At 28.0% G+C, this 14,302-nt stretch overlaps 1 pseudogene; it reads left to right on the top strand.

Annotated features, from left to right (window-relative positions):
• Positions 1-12,732: 12,732 nt before the first annotated feature.
• On the top strand, positions 12,733-13,371 carry LOC149511403 (non-specific lipid-transfer protein D, cotyledon-specific isoform pseudogene; annotated as a pseudogene).
• Positions 13,372-14,302: the final 931 nt, after the last annotated feature.

Here is a 14,302-nt window from a genome sequence, read left to right as displayed (position 1 = left end):
GGTTTGGGCGCCTTATCATTGGTTCGACCTTAGGAAGGGTTAGATTATCTTTCACTTGCATTCATCAATTATTGATAGAAGCCAAATCTAGCTCATCGCAAGTAGATCTTACAACACAAGGGTTTATTTCGGCTCTAACAACCAAAGTCAACATTGAGGGTTGAATTCAGCCATTTTTCATGGTCGATTGACGTTTAGTTAGTGGGAAAAGAGAAATTCTATTTGCAACTACATTTTTTGTTCATTGCAACAAAAAATTTATAATTTTATTTATTACAAAATTATCATTTTAGTGAATTACTTTATTATTCTTAATGAAATTATTTGTAACCCTCAACCACACCTATTTACCTTGCCTTTTTTATTGTCGCAATTGCTTAAACCATTTAAACTGGACTCGATCTCTTTTTAGTGTTAGAGGACGTCAAAAATAGAGTTAGAATGAGAGAAAAAATTACATGAAAATCATTGCGAAAAATGACTAAGCATTCTTGTATTTATATATTTTAGGTGAAATTTTGAAAAAAAATGTACAAAATGGATATGCATTTTCTGTATATTTTAGTAATTTCCTAAAATGAACATTCATATATTAGACAATTTTCAAAAATGAACTTTTGTGTATTTAGATAATTTTCGAAAACATACTTTTGTAAGTATTGTTGAAATATTACATATTTATTTGGCATACGAATCTATATTTTTCAAAATTTTTAATCTTCTTAGAAATACAAATCCTGTATTTTTTTGTATAACTCATATTCCTTAAAGAGTGACACTAATGCACAAATATATCCCTTTTGACATTTGTAGAACAATTTAGATGATAAAATAGTTGAGTTACATCAACCATTAAACAATTTGGATAACAAAATAATCGAGTTGCATTAATCACTTGATTACACTAGTATATTCATTACTGATTAGATAAGAAAAATTTAATAGTTAAATCATTTTTTATTCTAACAAAGGCACAAATTGATTAGTGTGCATTTCTTTTAGCAAGGAAGCCTTTATTACATGGATTTGAGAGCTTTTATTACCGATTAGTAAAAACTTCATCCCATGCAATTTTTATCTTTTTCATTAACCCTACTTCTTGGTCATAAGCAATATCTCTTAAAGCCCATATCTTTACCAACCAAGCCAATATCTAAGTTTTCTAGTAAGTCCCCATTCCCAAATGACCATTTACAATCTTGTCCATACATTTAAGCCTACTACCTGATCAACAAAAAAAAAAAAAAAGAAATAACCAAAAGAAACTTGCAATCCTTATTTCTCACCTTTTGCTTTTGCTAATAAAAGGCTAATACTTCACTTCTATGCCTCTGAAAATAACACCTATTCCATCGATGATGAGTTATAATTCTAATTGTAAATGTGATTATCATATAGGGGCAATTGGTCATTCAACTAAAAAATATAGACAACTAAAAAAAAAGTTAAAAATCTTATCAATAATGGTATTCTGGCTTTAGAACTGATGGAACAATGAAAGTTGACTCTGTCCAGTTACAAAATGTGAAAAGTTGAAATGTGAAAAAATGTTTCAAGTTTGAAAGATTAAGATAAAACAATTTTCTTTTGAACCTTTAACCTTTTGTGTATGACATTTGCATGGTGTCTTTAGGTCTTATTTAAATTAATCTTGTTAAATTTTATTTTGGAAGAAATGAATGCTTTCGATTTTTTTATGAAATTTATCTCTAAGCATTTGTTTGAATAATAATCTCACATAATTAATTTTCAAAATCATAAAATGAAAAGCACTTCGTAAAAAAAATGATTTACAATAAAGTCCCATATAAGTAGTTTTCAAGATCAAATAAAAAAATATATAGGTTTTTTCAAAGGGAAATTTACAATATTTTATGGCACGAATCTTGAAATAATTGGTGATTAATATAAAAAAAAAATTCATCCAATATCATTACATTTTTTCCTTAACCACTCATATATTTCAATCATTTTTAATAATTTTACTCACTAGTCATAATTCTTTAAGGGATATGAATTTTCACATACGAACCTTGTTATCATTTGATATATTGAAACCATGATCTTTTCTTGGGTAATGAACAAAATAAGCCAATTTTGAAAATTCATTTTAAATTTTGAAAATCAAGCAAGATACGCTTTTAAATTTTTAATTGATAATTCAATGTGTATAAAATCTTGCCAAAATGATTGAACCATTCAAATTCTTTCGATGACATAAACACAAAAAATGCTTTAACTTTCTTTCTCATGTAACCATTGTTTCATGTTTTAAGGCACATTGACTAAAAGAAGAAAACTTTTTTCTTACCTAAGACAATTTGTTTCATACCTTAATACATTTTTCCCTCATTTTACTAAAATGTCAGACAATTTGTAACCAAAATGAACCTTTTTATGAACAGTACAATCAAATTTTAGATGTCCCATATAACCTGATAAAAACCTTGATGAAAAAAACAAGATGGGGCATCAGTCACGCAAAAATGATTAATGGTTGTAACAAAAAAAAAAACAAAAAAGATAAAAAACGATGAAAATGAAAAAAAAAACAAGAAGAAGCTTTTTATCTATTTCTTTAAATACATTGTTCTTCTAATTAAGTAATCATATTTGAAATGATGAATGGTCAACTTCGTTTATCCTTCGCTTACAGTAAAATTATCCACTTGCTATCCATTTAAGCCTAATAAATTTATTGTTTTCAAAATAAACCCCGATCAAAGATCATTTTTTTTATATTGGGGGCAAAATAACGATATCTTTAAAAGCCTAATTATGAAAAAAGTATCTGATATTGAGAACATCTAACATGCACCTCGAAGATGTGAGTTCGAGGTAAAAAGTGAATGTGACTTCAGTTGGAATCCCAAGAATTCAAGAAAGTTGATTACTAAAGATGAAGTAAAAAAAAAAAGTGAGGAGAAAGCAAAGAAAAAAAGAAATGCACTTTAAAAATGAAAGCTCAAGGCAAAAAGTGAATGAAGCTTTAGAAAAATAGAATTCAAGGAATTGATTACTAAAGATGAAGTCAAATGTCTTCAAAAAAAAGAGAAAAAAAAGAAAAAATACACCTTGAAGATGAGAGTCTGAGTCAAAAAGTGAATAAAGCTTCAGGAAAATAGAACTCAAGAAGTTGATTGTTAAAGACGAAATCAAATTTTCCCAAAAAAATTAAAAAAAAAAGTAAAGAAAGACAAACACATGACTTTTTGTCTAGAAAATGTTTCGTAAGATCCTTGGCTTAATTATCATAAATGATATATTTTGAGCCTATTTATCCATTCTTTTAGAACCTCGAACCTTGACGTATATTATGTATCTTGAAAAGTCTATTCTAATATAATATGGATAGTTGAGTTAAAGAGCTATGCCCTTGAAACTTTGTTTATACTTGTTATTTGGCAAGATTTTACCAAGTTTTTCATTGTTAGAAAATATAGCTCTAAGGTAAAAACTTAAAAAGGGCAGTTTAGAGCTACAACCATTTTTAAGACCCTAAAAGAATTTTAAGAGTTCTAAGGTTCTATCCAGAATAAAAAGTCACAATGCAAAACCTTTAGTAACCATTAAAGACTTTGCATTTCACCAAAGTGTGAAAATAACAAACCAACCCTTTTGTCTTCCCAAATATTTCTCAAAAAATATTGATTAGTTTTGATGCACATTAAAGTATCATGTTTTCAATAAAAGAAAAATGTTTTAGAAACATTATCTCTTTTGTAAGCTCAATAGAAATCTTTGCAACTCTTGTTGAGCCTTCATTGAAATATGTCCATCAGTAAAAATTTTGAATTATCAATTATCCCATCCATAAATATTTCAAATAGTAATCATCGAGCCTTATTTTGAAATATGCCCACCAGTGAAAAAAAATTGAATTGTCAATCATGCCATCCATAAGCATTACAAATAGTAGTCATCAATTTATAAGAGATTCAAAAGTTATGTGTTTTAATTTGTTTCAATGATTACAAAAACACTTTATGTGGGATAATTTTGTGATTACTTTGGAAAAGTTTGAAGATTAGTTGAGTATTTTTGTATAAGATATTGAGATCATTTTTGGTAAAGAGTGAACCTTGAAATTTTGAACAAAAAGTTTTAGAAAAAAAATGAAAAAAGTCTTTGAATTTGCATCAATTACAAAAGATATTTGACTGACATGATGAAAAAATTACATTTGCACCAATTACATGTGCATCATTAGAAAGACATTTAATCTACATATTGCAAAAATAAAAAGAGTCTTCGTATTTGCATCACTTGCATTCACATTTGTATCATAAGAAAGTTATTTGATATGCATACTACTAAAAAATAAAAAAAGGACATTGGCATTTGCATCACTTGCATTCATACTTACGTTTGCGTCATTCGCATTCATACTTGTTTGTGCATAATGAGAAAAACATTTGCATTCATAGCTACATCATAAAATAGATATTCACATTTGTATCACTAGCATCTTCATCATGAAAAATACATTCATATTTGCATCATTAGCAACTGCATCTTGAGAAAAACATTTGCATCGTTTGCATGCTAACCAAGGCATTTGCATTTCCATCATAAGAAAAACATGTGCATTCTCATCACGGCATCTATGTCATAGAAAAAATATTTGTAAGTGCATTTACATGAAAGGAACACTGGCATTATGAAAAAGTTACCTATATTTGCATCAAGCATTCGCATCGACATTTGCATTCATATCATTTGATGGAAATAGATATTTGTATCAGGATTATGTTTGTTAACTTTGTAAATGTTACAAAAAAATGAAAAAAATAAAACAACAAGAAAAAAGAGAAAAAAAAGGTCTATCATGAAAGATGAGAAAAAAGAAAAAATAGTTTGACAGGATACCAAAATGTCAAAAAGGTTTGAAAAGTTGAAAGAAAAATTATCTGTAAAAAGCAGAGGGATTGTTGAAAAATTACAAAAAGAAAAGATATGATACAAGATAAGACTTAAGTCCAGTTAAACTAGCACTTGGATAATTTATAAAATCTCCAGGCAAAACATTTTAAATTTTCAAAGTTTCAACGCCTCTATTACAATGAGCATTCAAAAATTTTTGAGATTTGTAAGACCTCCGGGCATAATCTCTAAAACCTCCAAGCATAATTTTCAAGACCTTCAGACAAAACCATTTTAAACTTTTAAAGTCTTAATGCTTCTGATTGGGAGGAACATTCAAAGATGTCAAGATTTGTAAGACCTACAGACATAATCTCCAAGACCTCCAGGCAAACCATTTTAAATTTTTAAAGTTTCAATGCCTTTGATTGGGAGGAGCATTCAAAAATATTAAGATTTGTAAGACCTTCAGGCATAATCTCCAAGACCTTTGAGCAAACCATTTTAAATTTTTAAAGTCTCAATGCTTCTAATTAGAATGAGCATGCAAAGATATCAAGATTTGTAAAACCTTTAAACATAATCTCTAAAACCTCCGAAAAATCATTTTAAATTTTTAAAGTTTCAATGCCTCTAATTGGGAGGAGCATTCAAAGATGTTGAGATTTGTAAGACCTCTAGCCAAACCTTTTTAAAATTTTAAAGTCCCAATGCCTCTGATTGAGAGGAGCATTCAAAGATATTGAGATTTGTAAGATTACCGAGTATAATCTCCAAGACCTCTGGGTAAAACATTTTAAATTTTCAAAGTTTCAATACCTTTGATTGGAATGAGCATTCAAAGATGTCAAGATTTATAAGACCTCTGGGCATTATTTTTAAGTCTTTCGGGCAAAACATTTTAGATTTTAAAATTTCAAAGCCTCTATTTAGGGGAGCCATTTTCAAAGTTTTAAAGCATTTGTTTAGGGGGAGCAATTTTCAAACAAGATGTTTTTAAAGTTTCAAAGCCTCTATTTTGGGGGAGCAATTTTCAAACAAGATTTCAAAACCTCTATTTAGGGGGAACCATTTTCAAACAAGATTTTTTTATAAGTTTCAAAACCTCTGTTTGGGAAAAACCACTTCTAAAAAAAAGGTAAAAAAAAAGTTAAAAAAAAAAACTTTTGAAAACTTTAAACTGTTAACCCCAGACAAAATTGTTGTCTATTTTTTTACCATATTCCTGATTCTCAGTAATATACAAAGAGGAGCAGCTATAGACACTTAATTTTGTCTGGGTTGATTCGAATTTGTTTGATTTTTTAAGCTCAATTTGCATGTTTTTATTTAAGCCAATTTAAGTATTAAATTAGATCAAATTTATTCGAACTTGTTCTAAATTATTTATTTTTAATTTTATTGATATTTTAGAATTAATTAAATTAATTGGAAAATTACAAAAAAAATACAAAAAATAATTAATTAGTTAAATTATTGTTATTATTAAAATAAAAATAAAATAAAATAGAGGAAACAAACAAAAACAAAAGGAAACTAAAATTAGAGAAAGTGGCCAGCAGCCACTACGAATTTTCAAACTCTGCACTGCCCAGCCACTATCCTACCCACTACTCCACCATATTGCACTCCACAATCTCAATCTTAACTTTACTACTCTGCACTCTGAACATTTTGGGCTATGTTGCAACCATTCACAAATAAAAAAATCATAAAGACCAAACATCAAAGAGGGAAGCACTTATTTTCCACCTAAAACCTTCTCTCACAATGGGCCCTCAACCCAGCAGTAGCCCCCAAAACCCTTGCCTTCAACTCAGCACCAATATCTCTACGCACTATAACCATCAGTTTCAAAACCTCACCAAAACCTTGCTAGCCACTTTTCATCACCCTTTAGCCTACTCCAAACCATTTCCAAGCACCAATCCCATTTCACCCAGCCCTAGTCCCAACAGATACTAAAACCCGATCTTTACCCAGCCTAATCCCAGTCTCAATCACTAAGTCATGCAAAACCTTTACCTCGACCTAGCACCAGTGCACCTTCACAACCCCTTCTCAACACTTTCGCCAATGTCACACCCTTTACATGCCCTTACACCCAAGCGATACCCAACCTCTCACACAACAACCACCCTTAAGCCACCATTGACCCAAGTCTCATGCCTACCAGCCCTTCTTAAGATACCTAAAACCCCCCCAATACTAAAAAAAAAACCTTTCATTCACCCATCACCAGTCTTTCCATCCTAGAACCCCAAAAACACGCATGTCACTAGTCCCCTAACTACTACCCTCATCGACCTCACCATTCGTCCATACCCATGCAACTAAGCCCCTGCAAGCTCCAATCAACCAAAACCCATTCATCTTCAGCACTAACCCAACAATCTTTGAACTAAAAAACCCATCCATCCTCGTCATAAATCCATTCTCCAACCAAAAATCACCAAGAAAATACCAAAAAGCACCCAGTTAAAAATAAAAAATCAAAACCAAAAAACACAGTCCTCCATTAAGGAGGAACCCAATGCCAAGTGAATCCTGTGAAAAAAAAAATCAGTTTCATTAAAAACAAAGAAAATAGGACAAGAAAAAATAAAAAAAAGAAAAAAAAATGAAATGGCAAAGGAAGAGTTGAGGTAGCATTAAAAGTTTGGAAGATTAACAAGGCGACAACGGCACTTGGGTGGTCCAATGCCTGGGTTGAGTGACAGTTGGAGTTTTGTATTGAGGAAGTTTAGAGAAAACTTGATTTTTTTTCAGAGAAAGCTTGGAATGAACAAAAAAAAAAAAAAACAAGGTTTTTATAGTGAAAATTAGTTTAAAAAAAAGTTGACGGGCAAGCCCGTTTGATTATTCAACCCGTAACTTGTCCAATCTGGACTTGCAGCCCACAACCCATTCTAGTAGCCCAATCGACCAGAATCCGTTTTAGTTGTTGGACTCCAATTGCTTGGGCTAGGTGAGCAGAGGACTTCGGGTTTCATCATAAAGTTTTGTTTGAGTAGTTTTTTTATATACTTTTGGGTTTCTTTGTGAAATGTTTTTATGTTATTCATGTTAATAATATGTCCATAAAATATATATATGCTTTGGAATATTTAATAATGCTCATGAAAAAACTATTTTATATTATTATTATTATTATTATTATAGGTGAAGATTTCTATTATTAAATACTTGAATAATAAATGAAATAAAAATTTCTAATAATGGGATTTCGAAAAGTCCGAGTAGTGATTTTTGATAATTTCTTAGGTGAGAAAAATCTTCTAAAAATTATCAAAGTATTAGAATATTTAAAAGTTTTTTTTTTAATATGAAAATTTTTATTTTATATTTGAATAGTTTTTCTTAATAAATATGAGTGTTTTTAGGAAATAAATGTATTTTTAGATAATATTATTATTACTTGACTTCTAATAATTTTTTAAAAAATAAACGAAAAATCTTCGAGGATGAGATTTAAAAGAAATCTGAGTAGTGATTTTTTAGGAATCTTTAGGTAAGAAAATATATTTAAAATGTCGTTAATGTATTTGAGTATTTAGATTAATTTTTGATAATTTTTTTTATTTTTTTATAAATGTAATAGAAATAAGTTTTAGAAAATATTATTTGTTTTTAAAATTATGGATATCATATTTTATGGAAATAAATATGAGTTGTCGAAGATAGGATTTTTGAAATTTTCGAGTAACGATTCTTAAAAATTTCTTAGGTGAGATGGTTCATTTTAATATTTTCAGAGTATTGAAATATTTTTAGGAATTTTTCAATATATAAGGTTTTTATTTATTTTTCAAACATATTAAAAAAATAAAAATATATTTTTTTTACAATAAAGAAATCTAGGAAAATTAAATTTTACATACCAAAATTAAGATCATTTTAGTCATAATTAAAGGATAACACAAAATTAATTGGTACCGTTTTAAACGGGTGCTATGGGGGTGCTAATCCTTCTTCACACGTAACCGATTCCCCAACCCAAACTATTTTTGCAAACCCAAAAATTATTTTTTTAATAAATTTTATTTAGTTTTAAAATTTTATTAAGAAAGAAAGTTTTAATTGATGACCAATCACACATAACAAAAAAAAAATGGTAGCAACTCCATTCTTTTGTTTTCAAATTCATTCAATGATCCTCAAAATCATTATAACAACGAGAATGTAGATACTTTACTCCCTCATAAAATAGATGAAGCTTAGGTATAAAGCTTACATAATGCAAATAAATGTGTCTATGAAGGAACATATAGTTTTCAACCTTAATTTTCTATAAATCAAACAAAAGACAAAGAACAAAGGAAAAAAAGAATTGTTAGTAAACAATTACGTAATCATTACATTTTAAAACCATTATACCAAAGGTTAGGATAAATTTAAAATTTTATGTCTTGACTCTTAATGCATCTCTAGTGGAGTCGTCAAACTGTCATAACGTATATATCTGTGAATCTATTGCTATATACAATTTTAGGAGTTGCCACTAATCTTTTTTATCTAAGTGTGATTGGTCACCTAATTAATCTATCATCTTAAGAAAATCCTAAGCTTGACTAAGGGTCTCTAAAAAATAAGTTCTAGTCTATTAATCAGAATGTGATTTTGAAGTTTGGTTACATATAGGGAAAGTTATACCACCCTTGCATGCTTATCCAAAGAACAATACCATTTAATTTTATATTATCTTAAGGATATTGGTTTTAATGGTCTTCTTTTAAATTTTACTATTTAATTATTGCAAATAACTTTTTAAGATTTCTCCATTGATCTATCAAAATTATTAAAATACTTTCTCACCTCAAGACTATTCAAGAATCATATTTGTTTTCTTAAAAAAGCTCCATTATCGAAAAAATGTATAATCATTTTTTATTTATTTATTTTCATTAAAAATATATTTAATTCTTCCACCATATTGGTCCAAATTAGAAATATTTTATCATCCAAAAATTTCTTAGATAATCATCCATTTGCAATTACTAAAAATTTCATCTTCGAAATTTATTCTTTATTTTACAAGTTTTATTTCTAAATTTTTCATCATTTGGGTCAAATTTAGAAATATTTTTCATAAAATTCAGTTTCTATTTATTCATCATTTATTTCTTAATCTTTAAAAGGAAAATAATATGACAATTATTTTTTTGAAGTCTCACATAAATTTTTCCTCTATTTTGGTTGAATTAAAAAAAAAAAAACTTTTTTACCTAGAAATCTCATAAAAATTCATCCATTTGGATTTTTCTTTAGATTTCATCCTTGAATAATTGTCATATATTTTCACACAAATTTACAAGTTTAATTTTTTACTTTTTATTTGGAAAAAATACAATTATTGTTATTGAAATTTCATCTAAATTATTCCATTATTTGGGTCAAATTTAGAGAAATTTCTTACCTAAAGATTTCGTATAAAATTTTTCATTTGAAATTTTAAGAATCTTATCATTAGATAATTGTTAATTCACTTTCAAAATTTTATTTAATTTATTTATAAATATTATTTTTTAGAAAATAAATACTAATTATTATTATTGAGATTTTATCTAAATTTTTCCTTCATTTGGGTCAAATCTAAAAAAAAAAAAAAAACCTTTCACCTAGAAATTTCCTAAAAATTAACTATTTGTAATTTCTAAAAATTTCATCTGTAAATATTTATGATTTATTTTCAAAATTTTGTTAAAGTTTTATGTTATGTTTTTTTATAATTTAAAATGACTTCCTCTAACTTTTTCTAAATTTTAATTATGCAAAAAATATTACAAAAATTAGTAACTACTAAAATAAATAAATAAAAACAAAAATAAATAAAAAGGACTTTGGCTCACTCGGCTCGGCTTGGGTCAAGTATTTAGCTAGAAACACAAACAATCAGCTCGGTAAGCTTGGCAGCTCGACTTCAAGGGCTAAAAAGGGAAAAGAGAAAAGGCTCACGAGTCGATCTGTTCGGGCTAGGCATTCGGTGCAATGTGTAGATCTTAGGCACAAATGAAGCTCAAAATGTCACCGTTTGAATCCAATATAAAAGCCAATTTTTTTTCTCTTAGATTATTCTTTCTCTCCCTCTCTATTCATTTTTTTTTCAAAATTCTCTCTTTAAATCTAGTTTTCAATGACAAAAATTTCAAGAAGCTGCTTGATTCTTTAAACTTTAATCATGAATATCGTTGAAAAATTCATATATAGCCAAAATATTCCCCAAATTTTAGAAATTTTCTAAAAAATTTTTTTTTTTCTTTTGTCTTTCCCTGCCAAAACAACCTTTCTTCCAAATACTCTTTTCAAACAAATTTAATATACCTTTCCTCCTCAAAAAATCAATGATCTAGAAGCCACAAAATCATCACACTTAAACCAAAATCATTGTCCTCTTTCTTTCTCTTTAAAGATTGCCAAAAAAGTCTGAAAGACTAAATCTCTCTATTTTTGCATGACTTTACTGTCCTTTTTCCCTTCTCAAAAGCTTCAAAAAATCCAAAGAACAAAATATCCTCACACTTCTACACCAATCTGTTATTTTTTTCTCTTTGATTTTTTGTTTGATTTGTTGTTGTTTTCTGTTGATTGTTGTTGTTCTTGATTATTGATCGTAAGTCTTTTTTTAGGGTTAACTTAAGAGAGTTGTAGATCACTAATGATTAAATCTTCAAAAAAATTTTTATTATCATAAAATAAATTAAAATTTATCTTCTGCAAGTTAAATCAAATTCCAATTCTGATAACACTAAACTTTATTATTAATCATTCTCAAAATTTATTTTTGGCAGAATTATCTTTCATCTTATCTTTTATTTTTATTTTTTATTTTTTTAAAATAAAAAGACTAATTAGATAAAGTAAAATAAAATAAATATTAAAAATAAATGAACTTAAAATTAAAGATAAATAAAAATAAAATAAAATAAATCAGATAAAAAATTAAAAGTAAAAAAAAAGAATAATCAAGATAAATGTACATATGAATAAAATAAAAATGAAATCCTAAAATAATTAAATCATAAATAAAAAAAAGTAAAAGATGGATAATTGAGCTTGGATTGGTTTGGGCTCGATCAATTTGAACTTGATTGATTTAGGCCCAATTGATTTAGGTCCAATTGGTTTGGATCATAATAAAATAAGGTATCTACAAAATCAATAAAATAATTGAATTTTTTTCTAAAATAAGTTACAAATGGGCTCGAGTGCAAACATTTAACATTATCTCTCAAGTTTTTGGGGTTATGCAAATGTTTTCAGGACAAAACCCTAGCATAACGCCCGAACCTAATGGCAAAAAAAAAAAAGTAGCCTTGTCTTGAGAGGATTTGGATTTTGAAGCGCATGAATCATTTGTTGGTATTCCATCTCCTTAAATTGATTATCGAAATGAAGTATCTACTTTATGGTAGTCATAGTAAAACCCCTTAAAATGTACCAATACCATTCACATTATCTGATACGTCAAAAAAAAATTCCAAGGCATAAGACTCTTGTCATGCCCTGTAGTTAGACACAAAGAACAACCTTTGCTGGTTTTCATTTAAAGTGCTTACTTGGATGAGTTGGGAAGCTTAACGCTTGGTTTTCTCTGCTTGTTGTTTAGGCATACAGTAGTAGTGTGATTTTATTTTGGCTTGGTTATTTTTAGGTTGGGATACTTTATTTGTTGAGTAGTTTCTTGTTGGTATATTTGGGCATCTGCTATTCAGTACTTGTTTAATTTTTGTTTTAATCTCTTAATGAAATTCTATGGCATGTCAAGAAAAAAAATTAAAATAAAATTTAAGGCATCGTACTCCGGTCTGTGAGCCATTAGGATGAGACATTAATTGTGTTAACATTTGTGAAAGTACGTACTTCTATGCATAACATGACACAAGTTTTCTTTCATAAATTGATCTGACTTTAATCAATCTCATTGGGAACACAAACCTCTCATATCCCAAAGCTTGAAAATGAGATAAGCTGCCTTTAGAGTAGTAGAGGCATCGTATGAATGACTCTTCCCTATTTAAATCCATCACTCCAACCCAATTTTCATCAATCTAACTTAAATCCATTTAACTATATTTCATAGAGTTTGACAAACGACCAACCATGAAGAACCAACTCTTGTCCATGCTCTTTCTACTCTCATTCCTCATTTTCTTTGCCAACATTGGTGAAGCAATTGTTCCTTGTCCCACTGTGGATGCCAAGGCAGCTGTATACATGGGATTTGCAACAGGCAAATATGCTAGCCCTTTGTTATATGCTATAGTGGGCTACAACAGCTTACTTAAAATGTAAAATCGGTGGATGATAAGAAGTCCATCTACCGATGCTTGAAGGCTGACGCTGAGTCACTAAGAATTCAAGACGGGTTCTTGAGCCAGATTCTTTAAGCTTGCAACATAAAAGTTGGTTTGCTTGTCTCCATCAACACTAATTGCGAGAAGTAAGTTTTTTCTACATTGCTAGTTAATTTATAAAAGCATATATTTTTGTCAATCATCGTAGCAAATAAGGCTTATTATTAACCATTTTTTAAAATTTTGATTATCGACTGTCATAACGTATAGATCCGTAAACCTACTATTAGACATGGATTAGAAGAGCGTCACAGATCTTTTTTGTTTAGGTGTGATTGGTTACCTGAAGTAAATTATAATTTACAAAACCAGATTTTAGGTTCAAGAGTACTATTAAGTGTGAGAAAGGTTATAACACCCTCAAAATGCCCATCAAAAGATGGTATCGGTTTGATTTTAAATTATTCAAGCCTTAAACATATTTTGGATTTTTTAAAATATTAAATATTAAAAATTAGTCTTAAAATTGTCCTAATAGTTTGATGGTAATTTAAGATAATTCTCTTACTTCAAGAGTATTTATAAGGACTAGTGTCCTACCCTGAATAGGCTCTGTCATCAAACTTATTAAAGTATTTTATTTTAAAAAATTAGTAAAGTCTCCCAATAGTTTAGTAAGACTTACTTTGAGGTAGATCTCACAATAGTTTAATGAGATTTCATTACAAAAAGATTTGTAAAAATTTTAAGGATTTTATTAAGTCTCCCAGTAGTTTGATAAGACTTAATTTAAAAATCAATCTTCCAATTGTTTAGAGGATAAAATTATTTTTATTTTTCTGAAATTTATTTATGAAACTTCCTAATAGTTTGGTGGATTTCATAAAATTTGAATCCATGAAAATTCTCCAATAGTTTGGTAAAATTCATGAATTTATTTTAAAATTTTTTTTATACTTTTATTATTATTTTTTTATTTTCTAAAAAATATTTTTTATTGTAAAATATTTAATAAAATGAAAAATCACTCAATAAAAATAAATAACTAATAAAAATTAGTAAAATAAACAAATAAAACTAAAAATAAAATATAAAATCAAAATATAAAATAAAAAATAAAAAATAAATTAAAATTAAAATTAAAA

Source organism: Durio zibethinus, chromosome 26, assembly GCF_047325235.1.
Source record: "Durio zibethinus cultivar Kanyao isolate XHJ-2024 chromosome 26, ASM4732523v1, whole genome shotgun sequence".
Lineage (NCBI taxonomy): Eukaryota > Viridiplantae > Streptophyta > Magnoliopsida > Malvales > Malvaceae > Durio > Durio zibethinus.
This window is presented reverse-complemented; position numbering and strand designations above follow the sequence as displayed.